The 18,316-nt window shown below is 33.0% G+C and overlaps 1 protein-coding gene and 1 long non-coding RNA gene across 2 annotated transcripts in view; one reads left to right on the top strand and one right to left on the bottom strand.

Moving 5' to 3' along the window:
* The window catches only part of PCDH15 (protocadherin related 15), a 990,428-nt gene that overhangs the window by 775,227 nt on the left and 196,885 nt on the right, over positions 1–18,316 (bottom strand). The gene's annotated exons all lie outside the window — the stretch shown is intronic.
* Positions 1–18,316, top strand: part of LOC144331020 (uncharacterized) — a 172,797-nt gene that overhangs the window by 120,555 nt on the left and 33,926 nt on the right. The window contains exons 3-5 of the long non-coding RNA XR_013397851.1: positions 5,286–5,636; positions 5,693–6,650; positions 14,903–15,097. This is a non-coding gene — a long non-coding RNA (uncharacterized LOC144331020). The remainder of the gene's footprint in view (positions 1–5,285; positions 5,637–5,692; positions 6,651–14,902; positions 15,098–18,316) is intronic.

Raw genomic sequence — 18,316 nt, 5'->3', positions numbered from 1 at the left:
TGTGGTAACTTCTCAAAGAGCCAAAAGCAGATTGCTATTTGACCCAGCAATCCCAATACTAGGTATATAGTCAAAGAAATATAATTGATGTATTAGAAAGACACATGCCCACATATGCTCATTGCAGTAAATGTGGTACATATACACCATGGAATTCTATGCAGTCATAAAAAAGAATGAGACCATGTCCTTTGCAGTAACATGGATGGAGCTAGAGGCCGTTATTCTATGGAAACTAATACAGGAACAGAAAACCAGAAAACAGAAATACTGCATGTTCTCACTTATAAGTGGGAGCTAAATGATGAAAACACATGGACACAAAGACAGCAACAATCAGACAGTGAGGCCAACCAGAAGGTGGAGGGTGAGAGGAGGGAGAGGATCAGAAAAAAGTAGTTGTTAGGTACTTTGCTTAGTACACAGGTGATGAAACAATCTGTGTATCAAACTCCCATGACATAATTATATATATATATAACAAATCTACACATATACCCCTAAACCTAAAAGTTTTTTTTTAAAAGAAAAATATTGTATGTTACAAAAAGTAAGCATTTTCCTTTATTAATACTTTATAATTTTCAGTGTATATATTTTCCTGTTTGATTAAATATATTTCAAAGTATTTATTCTTATATAAATATGATTTTTTAAATTTCCTTTCAGATAATCTATTTTTAGCCTATACAAATGGCACTTATTTTTATTTAGAGCAACTTTACTAAATTCATGTATTAATTGTAGCATTTTTTGGTTGTCATTGAGACTTTTAGACTTTTCTGCGTATACACCTATATGTCAACTGTAAACAGAGATAATTTTACTGTTTCATGTCCAGCTTGAATGTCTTTTATTGCTTTTCATTGTATAATTGCTCTGCTAGGACTTTCAGTGCTATTTTGAGTAGAAGTGGCAAGAGCAGGAAATCTTGTCTTGTAAAGGATTTTAGAGGAGAGGCTTTTGGGTTTTCTCCATTGATTATTGTGTTATCAGTGGGCTTTTCTTATATGGCTATTATTGTGTTGAGACAGATTTTCTCTCTATCTATTGTATTGAGAGTTTTTAAAATTAGAAATAGGTATTAAATTTGTCAAATGTTTTTCCAGAATTTATTGAGATGATCATACGGCTTTTGTGTTTCATTCTGTTTATGTTGTGTATCACATTGAATGACTTATGTATGTTCAACCATCCTTGCATCTGAGGGATAAGTCCTAGTTGGTCATTGGGTACAATTTTTTCAATGTATTGTTCTCATTTTGTTTGCTTGTATTTTATTGAGAATTTCTGCATCTACATTCATCAAGGTTACTGGCCTGTAGTTTACTTTTCTTGTGGATGTCTTTGGTTATCAGTTCGACGTTGGCTATGTGAAATGAGTTTGTAAGTGTTCCATCGTCTAGATTTTCAAAGAGTTTAAGAAAGATTCTTATTAATTCTTTGAATGTTTGGTGGAATTCTCCCACAAAGCCATGCAGTGCTGGACTGTCCTTTCTATTTCTTCTTCAATCTTGGTAGGATGTATGTTTCTAGAATTTATCTATTACTTCACATTTATCTAATTTGTTTGTGTATATTTATTCATAGCAGTCCCTCAAGGGCTCTTTTTATTTCTGAGACATCTGTTGTAATATCCCCTCTTTCATTTACAGTTTTATTTATTTCAGGCTTCTTTTTCTCTTTGGTTACTATAGGAAAGGATGTGTCAAGTTTTGTCTTCTTCAAAAACCAACTCAGTTTTCTTGACTTGAAATAGCTTTTTTATCCTTGTTAAAATTTATTTTTAGCTTTAATTAGCATTATTTCCCTCTTTCTGATAATATTTGGGTATTTTTTTCTTTCTTTGGCTAGTTACTTTTTAGGTTGTTTATTTGAGATGCTTCTTTTTATTTCCTTCCTCGGGAACATTTAATAGGTAGTCACAAAAAGAAATCATGTCTTGGGTGCCTGTAAGACAAGACGATGGATCCTCATGCCATTAACCCCCAGAATCCAGGGCTCATATACCATAGGTAAGAAGAATTGAAGTAATTTGGTCAGAATTTACTGTAAGTGTGTGCTCTTAACAGTAGTAGAGTAAAAATCTTAGAGGCATTCCCAGAACCAAGGTTAATGAAAAGCCAACATGTTGGATTAGCATTCAAGACAGAATTGGTTTAGCCTGTACACTTCACCTCTCTGACCCAGATCTTACAATTTCACATTCTCTCTTTTTTCAAGATGGTCCCTGAGCCTAGAGAGAGGATGTTTGATATTGCACAGCTCTAGCAGTAGTGCATTGGCAATGGAAAGCAGATTTGGCCCAGTTGCTATAATGTTCCTTCTAAGAAATGCTTTTGCTACATCTCACAACTGTTGGTATGTTTTGTTTGCACTTTTGTCAGGAGATAGCTTTTAATTTCTTAAATTTCATCTTGGACCCAATGATTGTTCAAGAGTGTATTGTTTAGTTGCCATGTATTTGTGAATTTTCTTGTTTCTTTACTGTTAACTGATTTACACTTTCACTATACTGTAACCTGAAAAGATACTTGATACAGTTTCCATCATCTTAAAGTTGTTGTTTTGTTATCTAATAGGTGATCTATGGTGAATAATGTTCCATATGTGCTTGAAAATAATGTATAACCTTCTATTGTTGGGTAGAAAGTTCTGCAGATGTCTGTTAGTTTCATTTGGTCTCTCCTATTATTTAAGTAAGCTGTTTTCCATTGATTCCTCTGTGGCCGTTCTGTCCATTATTAAAAGTGGAATATTAAAATCTTCTAATATTATTGTGCTGCTATAAACTTCTCTTCAGTTCTGTATTTGCTTTATATATTTAGATCTGATATTGAGTGCACATACATTTACAATAGTTATATCTTTCTGTTGAATTGACCTTTTTATCATTATATAATGACCTTCTTTGCCCCTAGCGACAGTTTTTGATATAAAGTCTATTTTCTCTAATGTAAGTATAGCCATTCTGCTTTTTTTCATTACCATTTGTATAAAACATATATAATTTTTTCCATTTCATCATGTTTAACTATGTGTGTCCTTAAATAGTTGGTGTCAAGTTTTTATTCTTTCAGCCAGTTAATATCGTGTGATTGGGCAGTTTAACCCTTTTACATTTAAATTAACTATTGATAGGGAAGGATTTACTATTGAAATTTTACTGACTGCTTTCTGTTTTTCTTGTTTCTTTACTTTTTTTCTTTCTTGATATCTTATTTTGTGGTTTTTTTTATTATTGTTGTTGTCTGATAGGTGTTAATTCCTTTCTCCTTTTCTTTTATAACTACTTTTTTACCTACTATAGGTAGTAGATTTTCTTTTTTAACTACTATAGGTATTTTCTGTGTGATTGACATGAGTCGTATAAATATATTATAGTTATAACAATCTAAAACAGATAACTTCTCTTCCATACAAAAACTTCATATTTTTACCTTGCTCTCACTATAGATTACTGATAGCAGAATTTACATATCTTAATATTGTGTATCTATTAATGCAATTTTAGTTATAGCTATATTTAATACTTTTTAAAATTTTAGACTAGAATTAAAAGTATTTACCTACCACAACTACAATAATATAGTATTTTTTATTTGCCTCTATACATTTACCATTACCAATGAGTTTTATATTTTTATATGCTCTTATATTGTTCTTTAGCATCCTTTGATTTCAACTTAAAGTACTCCCTTTAGCATTTCTTATGTGACAAGTCTAGTGGCAATAAATGCCTTCATCTTTTGTTCATTTTTATTTTGTCTTAAGTTTTGAAGGATAATTTTCTGGGTATACTATTTTGGTTGGCAGTTGTATGTTTTTTGTTTTTGTTTTTGTTTTTGTTTCCTGCATTTTAAATATATCATCCAACCCCCTTCTGGCCTGCAAAGTTTCTGCTGAAAATCCACCAATGATCTTAAGAGGGTTCCCTAATATATAACAAGTTGCTTTTCTTTTGCTGCTTTCAAAATTCCTTGTTTTTGACTTGTCCCAATTTGATGATGTTGTGTCTTGGTATGGATCTATTTGGGCTCATCTGATTTGATGCCTTTTTGGCTTTTGGGGACTAGATGTTTATTTCCTTCCTCAAATTTGGGAAGTTTTTGTCATTTAAAAAAAAAAATTATCCTGGCCGGGCACGGTGGCTCAAGTCTGTAATCCCAGCACTTTGGGAGGCCGAGACGGGCGGATCACGAGGTCAGGAGATCGAGACCATCCTGGCTAACACAGTGAAACCCCGTCTCTACTAAAAATACAAAAACTTAGCCGGGCGAGGTGGCAGGCGCCTGTAGTCCCAGCTACTCGGGAGGCTGAGGCAGGAGAATGGCGTGAACCCGGGAGGCGGAGCTTGCAGTGAGCTGAGATCCGGCCACTGCACTCCAGCCTGGGTGACAGAGCGAGACTCCGTCTCAAAAAACAAAACAAAACAAACAAACAAACAAACAAACAAAAATATATATATATATATCCTTTTCATTTTTCTTTTTTTCTAGACAATCTAGGACATGAAGACAAGTTTTTGTTTGTTTGTTTGTTTTAAACAAGCTTTGTGCCCTTTTATATTTCTCTTCTCCTTTCGATATTTTCATAATTCTTATATTGGTCCACTTGATGATTTCCCATACAGTTTTAAGCTATCTCGACTCTTTTTCCTTTTCCATTGCTTTTTTTTTTTTTTTTTTTTTTTTTTTTTTTTTTTTTTTTTTTTTGCTTTTTGGTACTCTGAATGACTTCTAGTGAACCTTTTTTGTTTTGTTGATGTTTACTGATCCTTTCTTTTTTAAAATAAATAAAACTTGTATTTTAAGTTCATGTGCTGGTTTTACACTACTGTTCTGAACTTTGTAAACATCTTTTTGACCATACTTTAAATTACTTATTGTGAAAACTATATACCTCCAATATATTAGGTTGATTTCTAGGGATTTATTGGATCTTTTATCTGGAACATATTTCTCTATTTCTTCATTTTCCTTTACTGAATCTGCTGGTGTCTGCAGATTATCTAAAATAGTCACTTCTTTCCATCTTCATAGACTGGTATCATATATAGGAAGACCTTCACAATTTAGCCCTGCCAGAAATTCTGGGTACCTCTTAAACTTTTGTGATTTTCACAAATTCAGTCATTTTTTTTTTTTTTTTCTAAGTGATCTCTGGCTGTCCAGAGCATGCCAAGTCTCATCATTGCCCTGAAACAGGTGAGATACTGATATTTTTTAGTAGTAGCCATAAATGCTGGAGCACTAACTGTATTTTCCAATTTCTTCTCTCCTCAGCGAAAAGCTGGGTGTATAACCTGCTCATGCTGAACTGAGCTGCGGAGAAGAACTATGGCAAATCTTTGCAAGCTCATTCAAACCACACACTTTTTCAAACTGTTGCTTTGATCTCTGTAGCCTCCATGGGCCTAGTGGATGCTGGTCTCCATTAGTTCTCAGAGACATGTCAATTGGAAGCTAGTTCCTCAGGTAGCAGCTTGAAAAGTTGAAAGGATAGATATGTAGATCAGTTCCTTCCAGAGTGAAGCTAGAGACTTGCTTTTATCCCTGGAGTGAGCGAGTGGGAGAATTTGTGGAAACATCCACATGCCTGTTTAAAATGGCTGCCTTGTTTTCTATAGCCCACAGGTAAATAGTGAATGACACTTGTTTAAAATGGCTGCCTTGTTTTCTATAGCTCACAGGCAAATAGTGAATGACAACCCCAATAGCTCTCATAGACACTGAGTTAGAAGCCAGACCTCAGGTAGGAGCTACAAGACTTAGAGTGCTAGATTTGTAGCCTAACTCCTTTCATGAAGAATCTGGGAACTGGGCTTTATTGTTGTAGCTAGTCGATGAATGGGGAGGTGGAGTGGAGGAGACATGGGAAGAACTCATATGTTTGGGCATTTTTTCTCAATGTAGCTTAGTTTGTCTGTAGTAGCTGGCCACAGTAGTGATGATTCTATTTCCTGAGAGGTGAGAATTGCTGCCAAAGAATGTCTGCCATGGATGAGAATGCAAAGAAAGGAAACTAAGAACTCTAAAAGCAACTACTAGAAACCCTTCACAGAGGACAAGAATCATCTTCAATTTTGAGATATATGAGAATAATTACAACTCCTTTGAGCAGCCTTCACATACTGCCCAAAGATGCATCTCTAGTTTGTGTCCTTCTTGCTATCAGAAAGAGAGAAGGAAACTAAATAAAACAAAATAAAAATGTTAAAATTGTGTGCTGTCTTGGACATGGAAACAATGGGTCAGGATCAAGATTGTGGAAAGATGCCAGTTTGTATGTAGGCTAGAAAAATTAGTATTGTCCTCAACTGGAATCAGCAACCAAAAGCCTAAGTGTATGTGTCTGTAGGCTGAAGGATTTTCAGAAATCATAAAACAAAGTAAGTCAAGCTACACTTGTTTGGAAGCATGTGGCAGAGAACACAGATTAATTGTTTAAAGGATGGCCCAAACTTAAGGCCAAGTCATACCAAACCCATCAGAAACCAAAAGTATGGCAGAATTCCTAACAGAAGGATGAGAGAGGAACAGGTATATGCAAGAACAGCCTTATGAAGCTCTTTCTGCTGTTTCATAGTCTGACTATTATAAAGCTTTTTAATGAAGAATTCCCTAGAGTCATAAAACTAAGGCTAAATGGTGAGTGGCTGCAAATATATATACAAATATAGTGATTTTTTTGAAAATATATACTAATTTCAGGTGGCTAGATTTATTAATATAAGTAATAAAGGTCTTTTAGTTGTCAAAGTAACTTATACTTAATATTTGTTGTAATTTTAAAAAATTAAAATAATGCTAAAAATTATTTGTGAAAATGAGTTGCTTTATATGTTTACATTTAATAGCATAACACTTTTAACATAAAGAAAATAATACAATAATTCAATATATCTGCATTAGTCAAAAGATAATTATAAAATTTAAAATGAATGTATGTGCCATAAATGTGGTAAACAATAATGTGATATAAAATCTTCTAAATTTAATACTATTCTTGGTAGAAGATCCTGGGGCAAAAATATTATTTTCTCCATATTTCTGCCTACTACCCAATATATAACATTTGGTATTACTAAATATGGAAAAATATTCAAGAATGGCAGAAGTAGAATAGAAAGAAGAGAAGGAAAGGCGTACAGGAAATCCAGGTTCCTGCCCTGAGAGACCTTTCAATTCCTGGCATATGTTTATGTTTTGAACATTATGCAAATTTGTCTGCATGCCAAATTTATTCTTGTTTCAAGTTAAGAGTAGAAATTAACCCATAGTCCTTACCATTAGAATTGTCTTAGCATAACAATTCAATCAGTAAGAAAATATAATAGACTAGAGGGTAATGGAGATTTTACAATTTACATTATTTTAATATATTTATTAGAATAAATATTAGATTGCTTGATAAATCAATGGTAACTTTAAGGTTTCTACTCTTTACTACAAAGAATTTTTACAGATATATGAAGAATGTTGGTAAGGAAGCGACGTGATGCCATGAGGCCTACTATGAGCAAGACACTGCTAATCAGGCTATTAGGTTGATCCAAAAGTAATCACGGTTTTTGCCTTTGAAAGTAATGTAAAAAACTGCGATTACTTTTGCACCAACCTAATACTTCTGCACTTTGGAAAGGCTTTGCCTACATCATTTTGGTCATTGTGAGAAGACTTGCACACATAAGGAATTTTTCAAAATAATATTTTAACTTGAAATACTTCTCTTTGACAAATACAGTAAAAGTGATAGAGCTAAAAAGAGGACTCGGCATAGCCCTCAGGGGATTTCAGAGCAAAAAAAATCTGAGGGGATTTGTATGCAAACACTTAGCTCAATATTAAAGGAGAGGCTGGGTGTGGTGGCTCACAACTGTAATCCCAGCACTGTGGGAGGCGGAGGTGGCCGGATTGTTTGAGCCCAGGAGATTAGGAGCAGGATGGGCAACATAACAAAACCTTGTCTCTACCAAAAAAAAAAAAAAAAAAAAGCAGACATGTTGGGGTACACCTATAGTCCAGTCACTTGGAGAGGCTGATGTGGGAGAAACGCTTCAACTCGGAAGTCTGAGACCCACCTGGGTAGTTTAGTGAAACCTCATCTCTACAAATAATAATAATAATAATAATAATCTGGGTGGGGTGACACATGCCTACAGTTCCTGCTACTCCAGAGGCTGAGGTGGGAGGATAGATTGACCCCAGGAGATCTAGGGTGCAGTGATCCGTGATCCTGCCACTGCACTCCAGCCTGGATGACAGAGACCTTCTCTTAACAAAATAAAAAATACAAATAGGAGAAAGTCATCAAACAAAATGATGTAACTTAGCCGGTAATATTCTTCAAGAAGTCATGATTTAGGTTCTCTTACAATTCCAACTTTCACACTGAAATAAATTAAGGGTGTCTTGACTTGTTTGGTGTAGTTTAGTCAAATACAGCCATTTGTTTTCCATAGCTACTATATTACTCTCCATTAAAAAAAAAAAAAAGAAGAAGAAGAAATGAGAAAAAAAAAAATCAGTCCCTAGCTAGAAATTTTAAAAGTCAGTAACATTTAGGAAATGAAAATATATTTTGAACTAGTATAATCATACCCAAATTTTTAGACTCTGTACTCAATCTATAAGATGTATGTGAGCAAAATGTTAGAATCAACATGAACGATAATCATGTACTACAAGCCCATGAATAATGTTTCCCCGAAAGGTACAATAAAAAATTATTCAATGTGAAACAAAACATTGACTGCGACAATTATTAAAACTTTTACTACTGAATTCTCAGTATACTCAATATTATGAAGACATTTGGAAAATATAAATGAGCATTACTGTGTTTGTTCATTTTTTAAAAATGAAAATTTTTGGTAATATCTGACCTGAAGGCAGATATTCATTATAATAGTCAAACATCATAAGTACATTTCAAATGTTATGTATTCTACATAAATTACTCAGGATAAAACAACAAGTGTGCTCATAAACTTGCACACAAGCAGGGGAATGTTTCTTAGGAAAAAATTGTGTTAAAGATATTCTACTCCAATGTCTCAGGAAAAGGCATTTGTAGTATATTGCTCCATTACCTATGCTTCATAAAAAATGCAGCTATCTAATTTAATTTAGCTCTGAACAGATTTCTTAGCAGCATAATTTATGTTTTGAGAATATCTCTTAAGAATCATAGCTTGCAATCTATGGTGGTTCAATGAAGAATAATCTGTAAACAAAATCTCCATCTATCAACAAAGGCCATTAAAGACCATAAAATAACCCATCCTTGACTGATTAATGCTGCTACTGAAAGGGATTTCAGGCTATTAACATCCAGAAAATATACTGCCACTGTGGTTGCATTTATTATAAATCACATAGTTATATGTACTGGTATAAAGCAGTGTTTTCTTAACCACCTCCCTCTCTCAAATTAATTTAATAACAAAGATACTTTGAAGAACACTAAATATCTATAGAAAGCAAATAATTCTATTTTTTTTCCTAGAGGAAAGGTATGTGAAGGCAGGGCTATTTATAATATATTAGATAGCTAAATATTGGTTTAACACTTTTTATATGCAGTTCAATTATGTTCATATATTTGTGTCATTAAAATAGTTTCTCTAATGTAAAATAAAACATTCATTTGTATTTCTTTATACTTTTATTAACAATACTGATGGTTTTTCACGGGCAAGATAGCCATCAAAAATTGTTAGTTGTTACCTTTATGTTCATCCTATTCCAGCAGTTTGGTTGTCACTAACTCTTCCTCTTAGGGGATGTGAATATAGCTGTTGAGCTAATAACCTTAGAAGGTTTTCTTTACTGGGGCAGATCCTGATTTTTTCAAATACAGTATTTCACCTCAGAAATACTATATATTAGCTCTTATGCCTTACAAAACTACTGGCTTGGATTTGTCCAATGATTTTAACCCTTGATCTTGCCTTTAACACTCTCAGAATCTCAAAAATATTTTCTTATATTGGTTAGTACAAGGCACTGTCTAAATAGTTTAGCCACATTATCTCATGAGGCCAATCCCATGAGATAGGTATGTTTAAACCATTACACCAATCCCATGAAATAGGTATGTTTTAACCATTTTATAACATAAACAAAACTCAGTTTCAAGAGGTTAACTAATATTTCCAAGATCACATAGCTAGTTTATGGCAGAGTAGGATTCGAACCCAGGACTGTGTTGATTCAAAAATCTATACAGTTAAATGTACACTTGTCCTTCCGTAATACCTGAGGCTAGACAAAACAATCCCTGGCTTTTCTCTCCTGCTTTCTATGAATATTCTGTCTTAGACTACTTAGTCATTATATATTTATGTCTTCTAAGTAGAGTTCTGTTTTCCTGTACTATTGGGTTTCTATAATAATAAAAATAATAATAACAGGAGAGTAGAAGAATAAGAGCAGATCGGGGAGAAGACATTCTGACGATAAGTTGGTTTAAAGAGAATGAGTTAATGGATCAGCTTCTGTGTCTGGAGTCAACAAATGACAAAGAAATGAAAAAGGTGTACCATGGAACAATGCATCTGCTGGTAGTACTTGATAAATGCATACAAAATTCAAGTTTTTATTTTGTTTTGTTTCATTTTGTTGCTATATATATTTTTTTTGTCAGTGTTATTTGCTTCTTATACTAGTAACATTCCTCCAGCACAGAACAACATAGGTCTATGACTTCTGTATATCTTTGCAAATATTTCATTAAAATATCTAAATGTCTTCAATACCACAAATGAAAGACATGGGTGAACACAATATAGTACACAAAATTCAAAAGGAAATAAACACAGTTTAGCATTTTTTTTTTCTTACAATTGAAAACATTTTAAAAACTGTTGAATATTTGTAATTCTCTATGCTAACTGCCTTTTTCTTGCCAAGTTATGTGTCTTTAAACACTATGGAGTCCCCTTGCAAAGTTTAACAGATAAGCAATGATATGTATCAGTAATATTGATTTTTTTAAATACCTCCCTGATAATTTAAGTGGATGGAATTAGAGTAATTAAAACAGAAATGAAGGACAAAGAAGCACTTATTCTCAATATCATCACCTCTGATTACTTTAGAATTCTGTTAGCATGTGCTGTAAAAATCCTCCTTAAAATAAATATCCCCACTAGAAGCTTAAGTTTATTCATATCTAGGGAGAATTGTTTTGTTCGGATAATTAGATCAACAGTTGACTCTATAAGCTGAGATAATGGCCCACTAGCCAACAGGAACCACCCATGTTAAGGAGAACAGAATTCAAAGAGTCTGGTCCCTTTTGCACAGTCACAGAACATATGAGGCAGCTACATATCTAGAGAGATAAGAAGATAAGTATAGGAGAGCAACTAAATCAAGATGTAATTACTCTGCATTTAATCAAGGCACCTTAGGGTCCAGACCTTTTATCCAAAACAGATCTGTAAACAGCCTACTAAACCAGCATCATCAACTTTCTGGCTTTCTGTCTTTCTCATCTGTCTAAGTCAGTCTTCCTGGTTGTGTCATATTCCTACTTGTTTTGTCTTCAAAACTTTCTCCAACTAGGAAAATGAGAGAACAAAGAAAAATGACAAAAAAACAAATTGTATGGTTTTATGAATGATTAATATCTCCTCTTTCATGTTGTTCCTCTTCTAAAGTGTTCTACTGTTCAAAGAGTATAGAGTAAATAAATAGAAAACCAAACACAACACTAAAGTTAATAAATAATAAGGTCTATCTCATTTGTTACATTTCATTTCTTAAGATGTATGTGTCTTTGAACCTTCTGGTTAATTCTACAAAATAGTTCTAGTGGCTTTGGCAGAGTGGTAGCAGAGCACATCACTTTTAAAACAGAGTTGAATAATTGTATAATCCCAAAAGTAAAAGAGGCTAACAATAACATGAAATGAACAAATGAAATAAAATCAGAAATTCTCAAGTTAACAAAACTACCTTTCTTGTGAACACCTTTTGTGCATAGTGAAATAAGGGACACATTTCTAAAGCTCTGTATACATATATTTATTAAAATAAATTGAGTTAACAATTGGCATTACGCAGAGTGGCATGAAAAGATTCAGTATCTTAACCTCAGCTATTCACTAACATAAAACGGTCACCAACATAAAATCTTTTTTCTTTGCATTGTTAAACTGAAATAAGTGTTTCATTTTGTTTTTTTTTCTCTAAACACAATGATTAATTTTTAACTTTCTAGGTAAATGTTGGATTTAGGTGGGCTGGAGGCATAAATGTCACTTTCTTAGATATATAACCAGCAAAGTCAAGATGGCAATCTTGACAGAAAATCATAATCTAAAACTTTGAAAAACAAACCACAGAATATATTGTGTGTGGTTCTTTTTACATTCTAAACTATGTTATAAAAATTTTGCCTCGACTTACTTATATAAGAAAAATAAAACAGGTTGCAGAAATAGAATTTAATATTATGTCTTGTGTGACCTAACAGTTGGGTAACAATTATACTAAAATGGGACATAATTTATGAATTTACACAGTATAAAACCTATTGGAATAGATTCTGTAAGGTCCAAGCAAGTTTCTTATTGTCACTGGTCAGATTTACTTTGCAATGTCCATCTTAATATTTATGTTTTTAATATTTTTAAAACAAATTTTAAGGCCATAGCATGAATAGATGAATACATAAGATAATAAATGAAACTCTAGCTCTTTGTAATTTAAAAGAGGGCAGGATAAAGAGGCAGAGTAGCACGGTATAATTTTACATTTTAACTTAAGTAGATGGCAATATTTGGGAAAACTAAGGAAATATGGAGGGTTAGACAAAAATACTGATTTAGGGCTAGAAATAATATTTATATTTTGCAATGCCCATCTTAGAGAAACATGGCATTGCTATGTTTTTAAAGCACGCTTCAGAAAGTGAAAGACTTCACTTTAGAAAGTACAATTTAGAAGGACTTCACTTTCTAAAGTATGCCTTAGAAATCCAGCAATGCTATGTTTTTCTAAAATGAAGAGAAAGAAAGTTTATCACTCTCAAACAGCAAGGCTTAAAATTTGTAGAGAATGTAAATGAGGAAAAAGAAAGACTATTGTTTGGGAAGTTCAATGAATCATGTTTGCTGAGTCATTGAGTTATTAAATTCAGCAAATATTATTCACTTTGTGGCATAAATAACAGTGAAACATGTGCCATCACAATCTCAAGACGAAATATTAAAAATTTCAGTCTCTCTTTTTGTCTCTCTCTCCCTCTCTCTCTCACATACACACACACACACACACTCACACACTCACACACATAGACATATGCACAAGGTAATTGAGGCTAGGGAGGTGAGAGAAATGCAGAGTAGGGTCTCTGACAAATGTGGTGAAGGATCTCTGTGTATATAATGCTTTTTTGAACAATCTGAAGATAGTTAAGCAAATTCATGATAATTTTAACATTTCAGCAGATTAACTAGTATTAAAACGGGAAAAGATTGGCAGAAGCTTTATTCTAATCATGTACCAGAACAACAACAACAACAAAAACACGCAAAAAATCAAAGTGGCAAATGGTTTCATTGATTACTGTGAACTATCCCGCACACATGAAAAAACAACAATCCAAATTTGTTAGCTCCTCAACCTTGGATGAGTTTTCATGAGTATTTTATAAATGAGTGCTACAATGGCAGGAGACAAGGAACTCCAAGACCACTTCCAAATTTAAAATTATATATTTTTCCATTGAAGAATTAGTTTATTATTTATTTTCTTAATAAAGATAACTGTTTCTTAATAAAACTAATGCAATATAAAGACAAAGTGAATATAAAATCATTAGCAAGAGAATTAGTAAACAATGCATAGCAACATACATGCATATATATATACACATATATATGCATATATACTAGACCTATATGTATATAATTGTAATTATATATTAGTATAACAATGAAAATCCTAAAATACCTCAAATGTGGAAATAAAAATGCTGAGCCAACACTAGCCTAGAGGGCTGAGAGGCCAGAAGAGATTTTGAGTTTTACCATCTGTCGGATCATTCAAGCATTTCACAACTTCCTGCCAGTATCAAATCTACACTATTTGATTTGTTCCAAGAATATTTAAAATAGATAAGAGAGGTGAAAACCGTTGAAAATGCTGGAAGTTTTTGTTCACATTCACTTTAAGGAGTTATTATTAAGGCAACATTGCTCATTAAAGGAATTTTAATGCCTTAAAGATTAAAAGCTTTTGAAAGTCAAGAACTTTATCCCTTTGGAAGTTTTAGCAATTTAAACCTGAATAATTTTCATGACTAAAATAACCACAAAACTATAATTTTATATTACAATTGTTATTTGCACTATCTAACTTAATTATTAAATATTTAAACATAATAAACACTAATGAAGTGCTCTGTCACTACAAATAAGCTTCTGGTCGAGGTGCTATTGTCATTCTACTTTCTTCTTGTACTGTCATTACTTTTTTCACGCTTCTCCACAGAAATCCCCACCAAGAGGCAAAGTCCCACTTGTATACTCCTGTGTGTGGAACAAGGGTTTAGGATCAGTCTGCCATTTCTTTCTGGACTCAAAATACATGAAGACACACAGAGGTGGTTGTATATGGAGATAAGAGTAGCATGTTATTACATATGAAAAAATATATTTGTCTCCAGACAAAATGGTACTCAGGAGGATATCAAAGCATCAAATGGATGTTTTCATTAAAAGAAAATATGTAGCATGAATTGTTAAAAATTTCATTCCATGATGTTACTACTCCTTAGCTCTATTTTTAACAAAATGTTCCCTTTTGCATAGAGAAAGGAAAATCAAACACTGATCTTCAATGTTAGTAGTTTACAACCTGAAAACATCTTACATTGTATTTTACAGGTTTAATCTAACTTAAAAATAAAATGTTAAATAAAAGACAATTAAATTGAAGACCTCTCATGGAGAAACTTGTGAGGATACTAATGTAGACTCTACCTCCTCAAAATCTAACTTCAAAGCGATTTTAAAGAAGCCATCAATTCTCTCCCATGGCAGACTGGGATAACATCTGTTAACAGAGATGAAAAAAAATAAGTAATTTAAAGGAAGGAGGGTTACTAATTCATTAATTAGGATAAGAGAGGAAATGGCAAGAGAAACAGGTATGGTTTCATAATGACATTGAGATAAGTCTCAAAGGCTGAAGAATTTAATATAATTATTACATCTAGTGATATTGATGAGAAACATATTGTTTCTCTCTTAGTTTTCCTTTTGTGTGTTCTCTTGTAACCGATTGTTCATGTTTTAAGTAAATACTGGGAGTGAGGAATGGTGGGGTGCAGAGCTGTTAAGCAGAGGGATTTGTTCCCACCAAAGGTACTCTAAATTAAATAAGATGTGCTTGCTTTTCAAAGGTGACTTCAAGATAAGTGCCTAGCTTCCACCATCACCACTATATTCCAATTCTAACAAAATTATCATCTTTAATTTTTTACACTGCCGTAGTAGAACAATCATAGTGTGGATTACATTTACATTATTTTTTCTACTTCCTATTTGTATTTTTCAAGTTCTTAATCTGTGCTCTAAATCTGGGACTGGGCTTCTAAGAGTAGGTTCACTGATTGTATTACACAAGACAAGGGTTGGCAAACTATAGCCCACAGGACAAATCCAGCCCAGCACCTGATTTTTGTAAGACTGAAAGGGTAAGAATGGTTTTGACATTTTTTAACAGTTGGGGGAAAAAAATCAAAAAAACAGATATTTCTTAACATGGAAAAATTATATAAAATTTAGATGTCCACAATCTTGTTCCCCTTTTAAAGATATATTGTTGATGATTTTAACACTACAATAAGCAGAGTTAAGTTGCTGCAACAGAGACTGGTTCACAAAAGCCCTAAAGATTTACTTTGTTCTTTACAGAAAATGTTTGCTGACCCCAACTCAATAATTTATTTTGTACAAACATAAATTGTTCAGGAAAATAATACTGTGAACCTATAATATGATTGTAGCATAATGGGAAAATTAGGCAAAGATTGATAAAATACCAATCTTATTATTATATGATCACATATCATATAGGAAAAATCTGATACAATGGATTTAGGCTATCAGATGAGAATTTGAGTGATAAAAAGATTCTAATATTTCTAGTCTTCTGAATGAAACTGAGCCTAAATGAAGCTTTCAGGGGAAATGATCATGTAAGACAAATTACAAGGGTTGGTTTCTAAAACCGATTCTTTATACTCTTTACTGAAGGTCAAGGATACAGAATATGCCAGTGCACCTTCAGAAAGAAGCCTGCATCAGCACGTTTAAATCACTGAATGTTCTCCCCATCTACTTTGTTGTGAAAGCTGAGCAATACATTTTGTCATAGATACCACTGAGAAAGTAAGGCAGAAATTATTATTAGTAGTATATAACAATCATAATAGGCTAACTTTTACTGTAAAACTCTATTATTTATATGTTTTCTACACACCCTGTAGGATTATCTGTATTTTGCAATAGAATTGTGATGTGTAAGTCCATGTTTTCATTGTCATTCTAAGGGACATATTATCCATACAATGCTTCCTTTTTCCCCTTTACTGAAAACCTGTGTATAAAACACTCCACCATGCTTTCCTGAAACATAAAAGAAGATTTATTACTATTCTAATAAACAAGTAAGAATACAAATATACAATCTCCTAATATTCAATGGAGAAAAATATATATTCTTTTTTAGGAGGACACAAAAATAGTAAGCTTAAGTATGTTCTGTTCCCTAAGGTTTACTGAATAGGTGGAGAAAATTATGTTTCATTTAAAATTATATACTTGTAGTTCATTTTAAGTAAGCCCAGTGGACATAAATCTGATTCATTCATAAATGCAAAATTTTGTTGTTATTATTTGCTTAACCAAAGCAATATTCATCAAAAATGAATTAATGTTAGGATTATTTTATTTCAAGTAAATGAACATCTATTGATCAGTGACCTTCCAAACCTCGTGCAACACTAATTACTATTATTAATAAAATACATCCTCTAGTGCATATTAAATGGTTCAATTTATTAAATATGCTGATCTCTGCATACCTCCTCAAGACTATTATTTAGGAAAAGTTTACTTTGCATGAGAAAGAAAAGATGAAACATGCAAACACTAAGTTTACTGAAACTTCACCAAATACAAGCTTCCTTGGAGGAAGGAAGGTCCTTGTTCTGAATAATCTCACCCTGTTAAAATCAGACATTTTAAGGAGATAACCCAACTTAATTTTTCAAACAATATAAAAAGTCCAAAATCTGTGTAATTCTCTGCCTCTGAATACACAGTCTCTATCCATTTTTCTCATTGTTTTAATCTAAGAGGAAGATTATTTTTTCTCTTTTTAAAAGGACACTCACTCCTTCAACATTGTTTTTACCTCTAAACTCCTTAGATTTTCTCCTCAAATCCTATTTTTCTCTGCACAATCTCATCCTCCTTTAGCTGGGATCACTCATTGGTGATTAAACAGAGTCACACAGAAAACAATGAATGCTAAAATGTGGGCAGCAAGAAGGAGAAGGGAAGAAATATTTTTCAGGAAAGAAAATTGAACACTATTTGTCAGGGATGTAGTAAAGGGGAAGAAACATTAGAGAAAGGGTGATTGATTGATAGTGTCAAACGTTGTAAAGAAAGGAAGAAGAAGTACTTTTTAATTAGCAAAATGGATAATCATTTTTAAACTTTGAGTTAGAGTTATTACCGAGGAATGAGAATTTAAGTTCCCTCTGTGGTTTTCTGTGATTATTAAGTCACCAGCTCTTCTTACAAGGTGGCCGATATTGGCTAAGTAAGAATGAAAGTCTGTGGGGAAGGCTGGTGAACATACTTTAGGGACTGCAAAGGAGTACCATTCCTGTCACAGGAAGAGATACTCTAGTGTCTGAATTTGTGAGGGAGTGTGTGGAGGTCAATGTTGATGCTCTATATAGCTACCCAAGGAAATTTATGTGTGTGTGTGTGTGTGCGTGTGTCTATGTGTATGTGTATTGTAAGGGGAAGCCATGAGATATCAGATCTCCTTGGCTTTTCCTATCTCTGACAAGAAACACGGTAGCTCTAGAGAAGTTCAGTGCTGGAGAGAACGTTGACTTTGATAAATACAATAATTGGTGACAAGATTTAAATTTTGTTTTCCATGAGTTCTGGTGATAGGGCATTCTGGCTTGTTTTATGTCATTTGTCCTAATCCTCTTAACCTCTTAAACTATTCTACAAACTACTTTAAATATTTCTTCTTATAATTCCAAACCC

This window comes from Macaca mulatta, chromosome 9 (genome assembly GCF_049350105.2).
Source record: "Macaca mulatta isolate MMU2019108-1 chromosome 9, T2T-MMU8v2.0, whole genome shotgun sequence".
In the NCBI taxonomy this organism is placed as follows: Eukaryota; Metazoa; Chordata; class Mammalia; order Primates; family Cercopithecidae; genus Macaca; species Macaca mulatta.
This window is presented reverse-complemented; position numbering and strand designations above follow the sequence as displayed.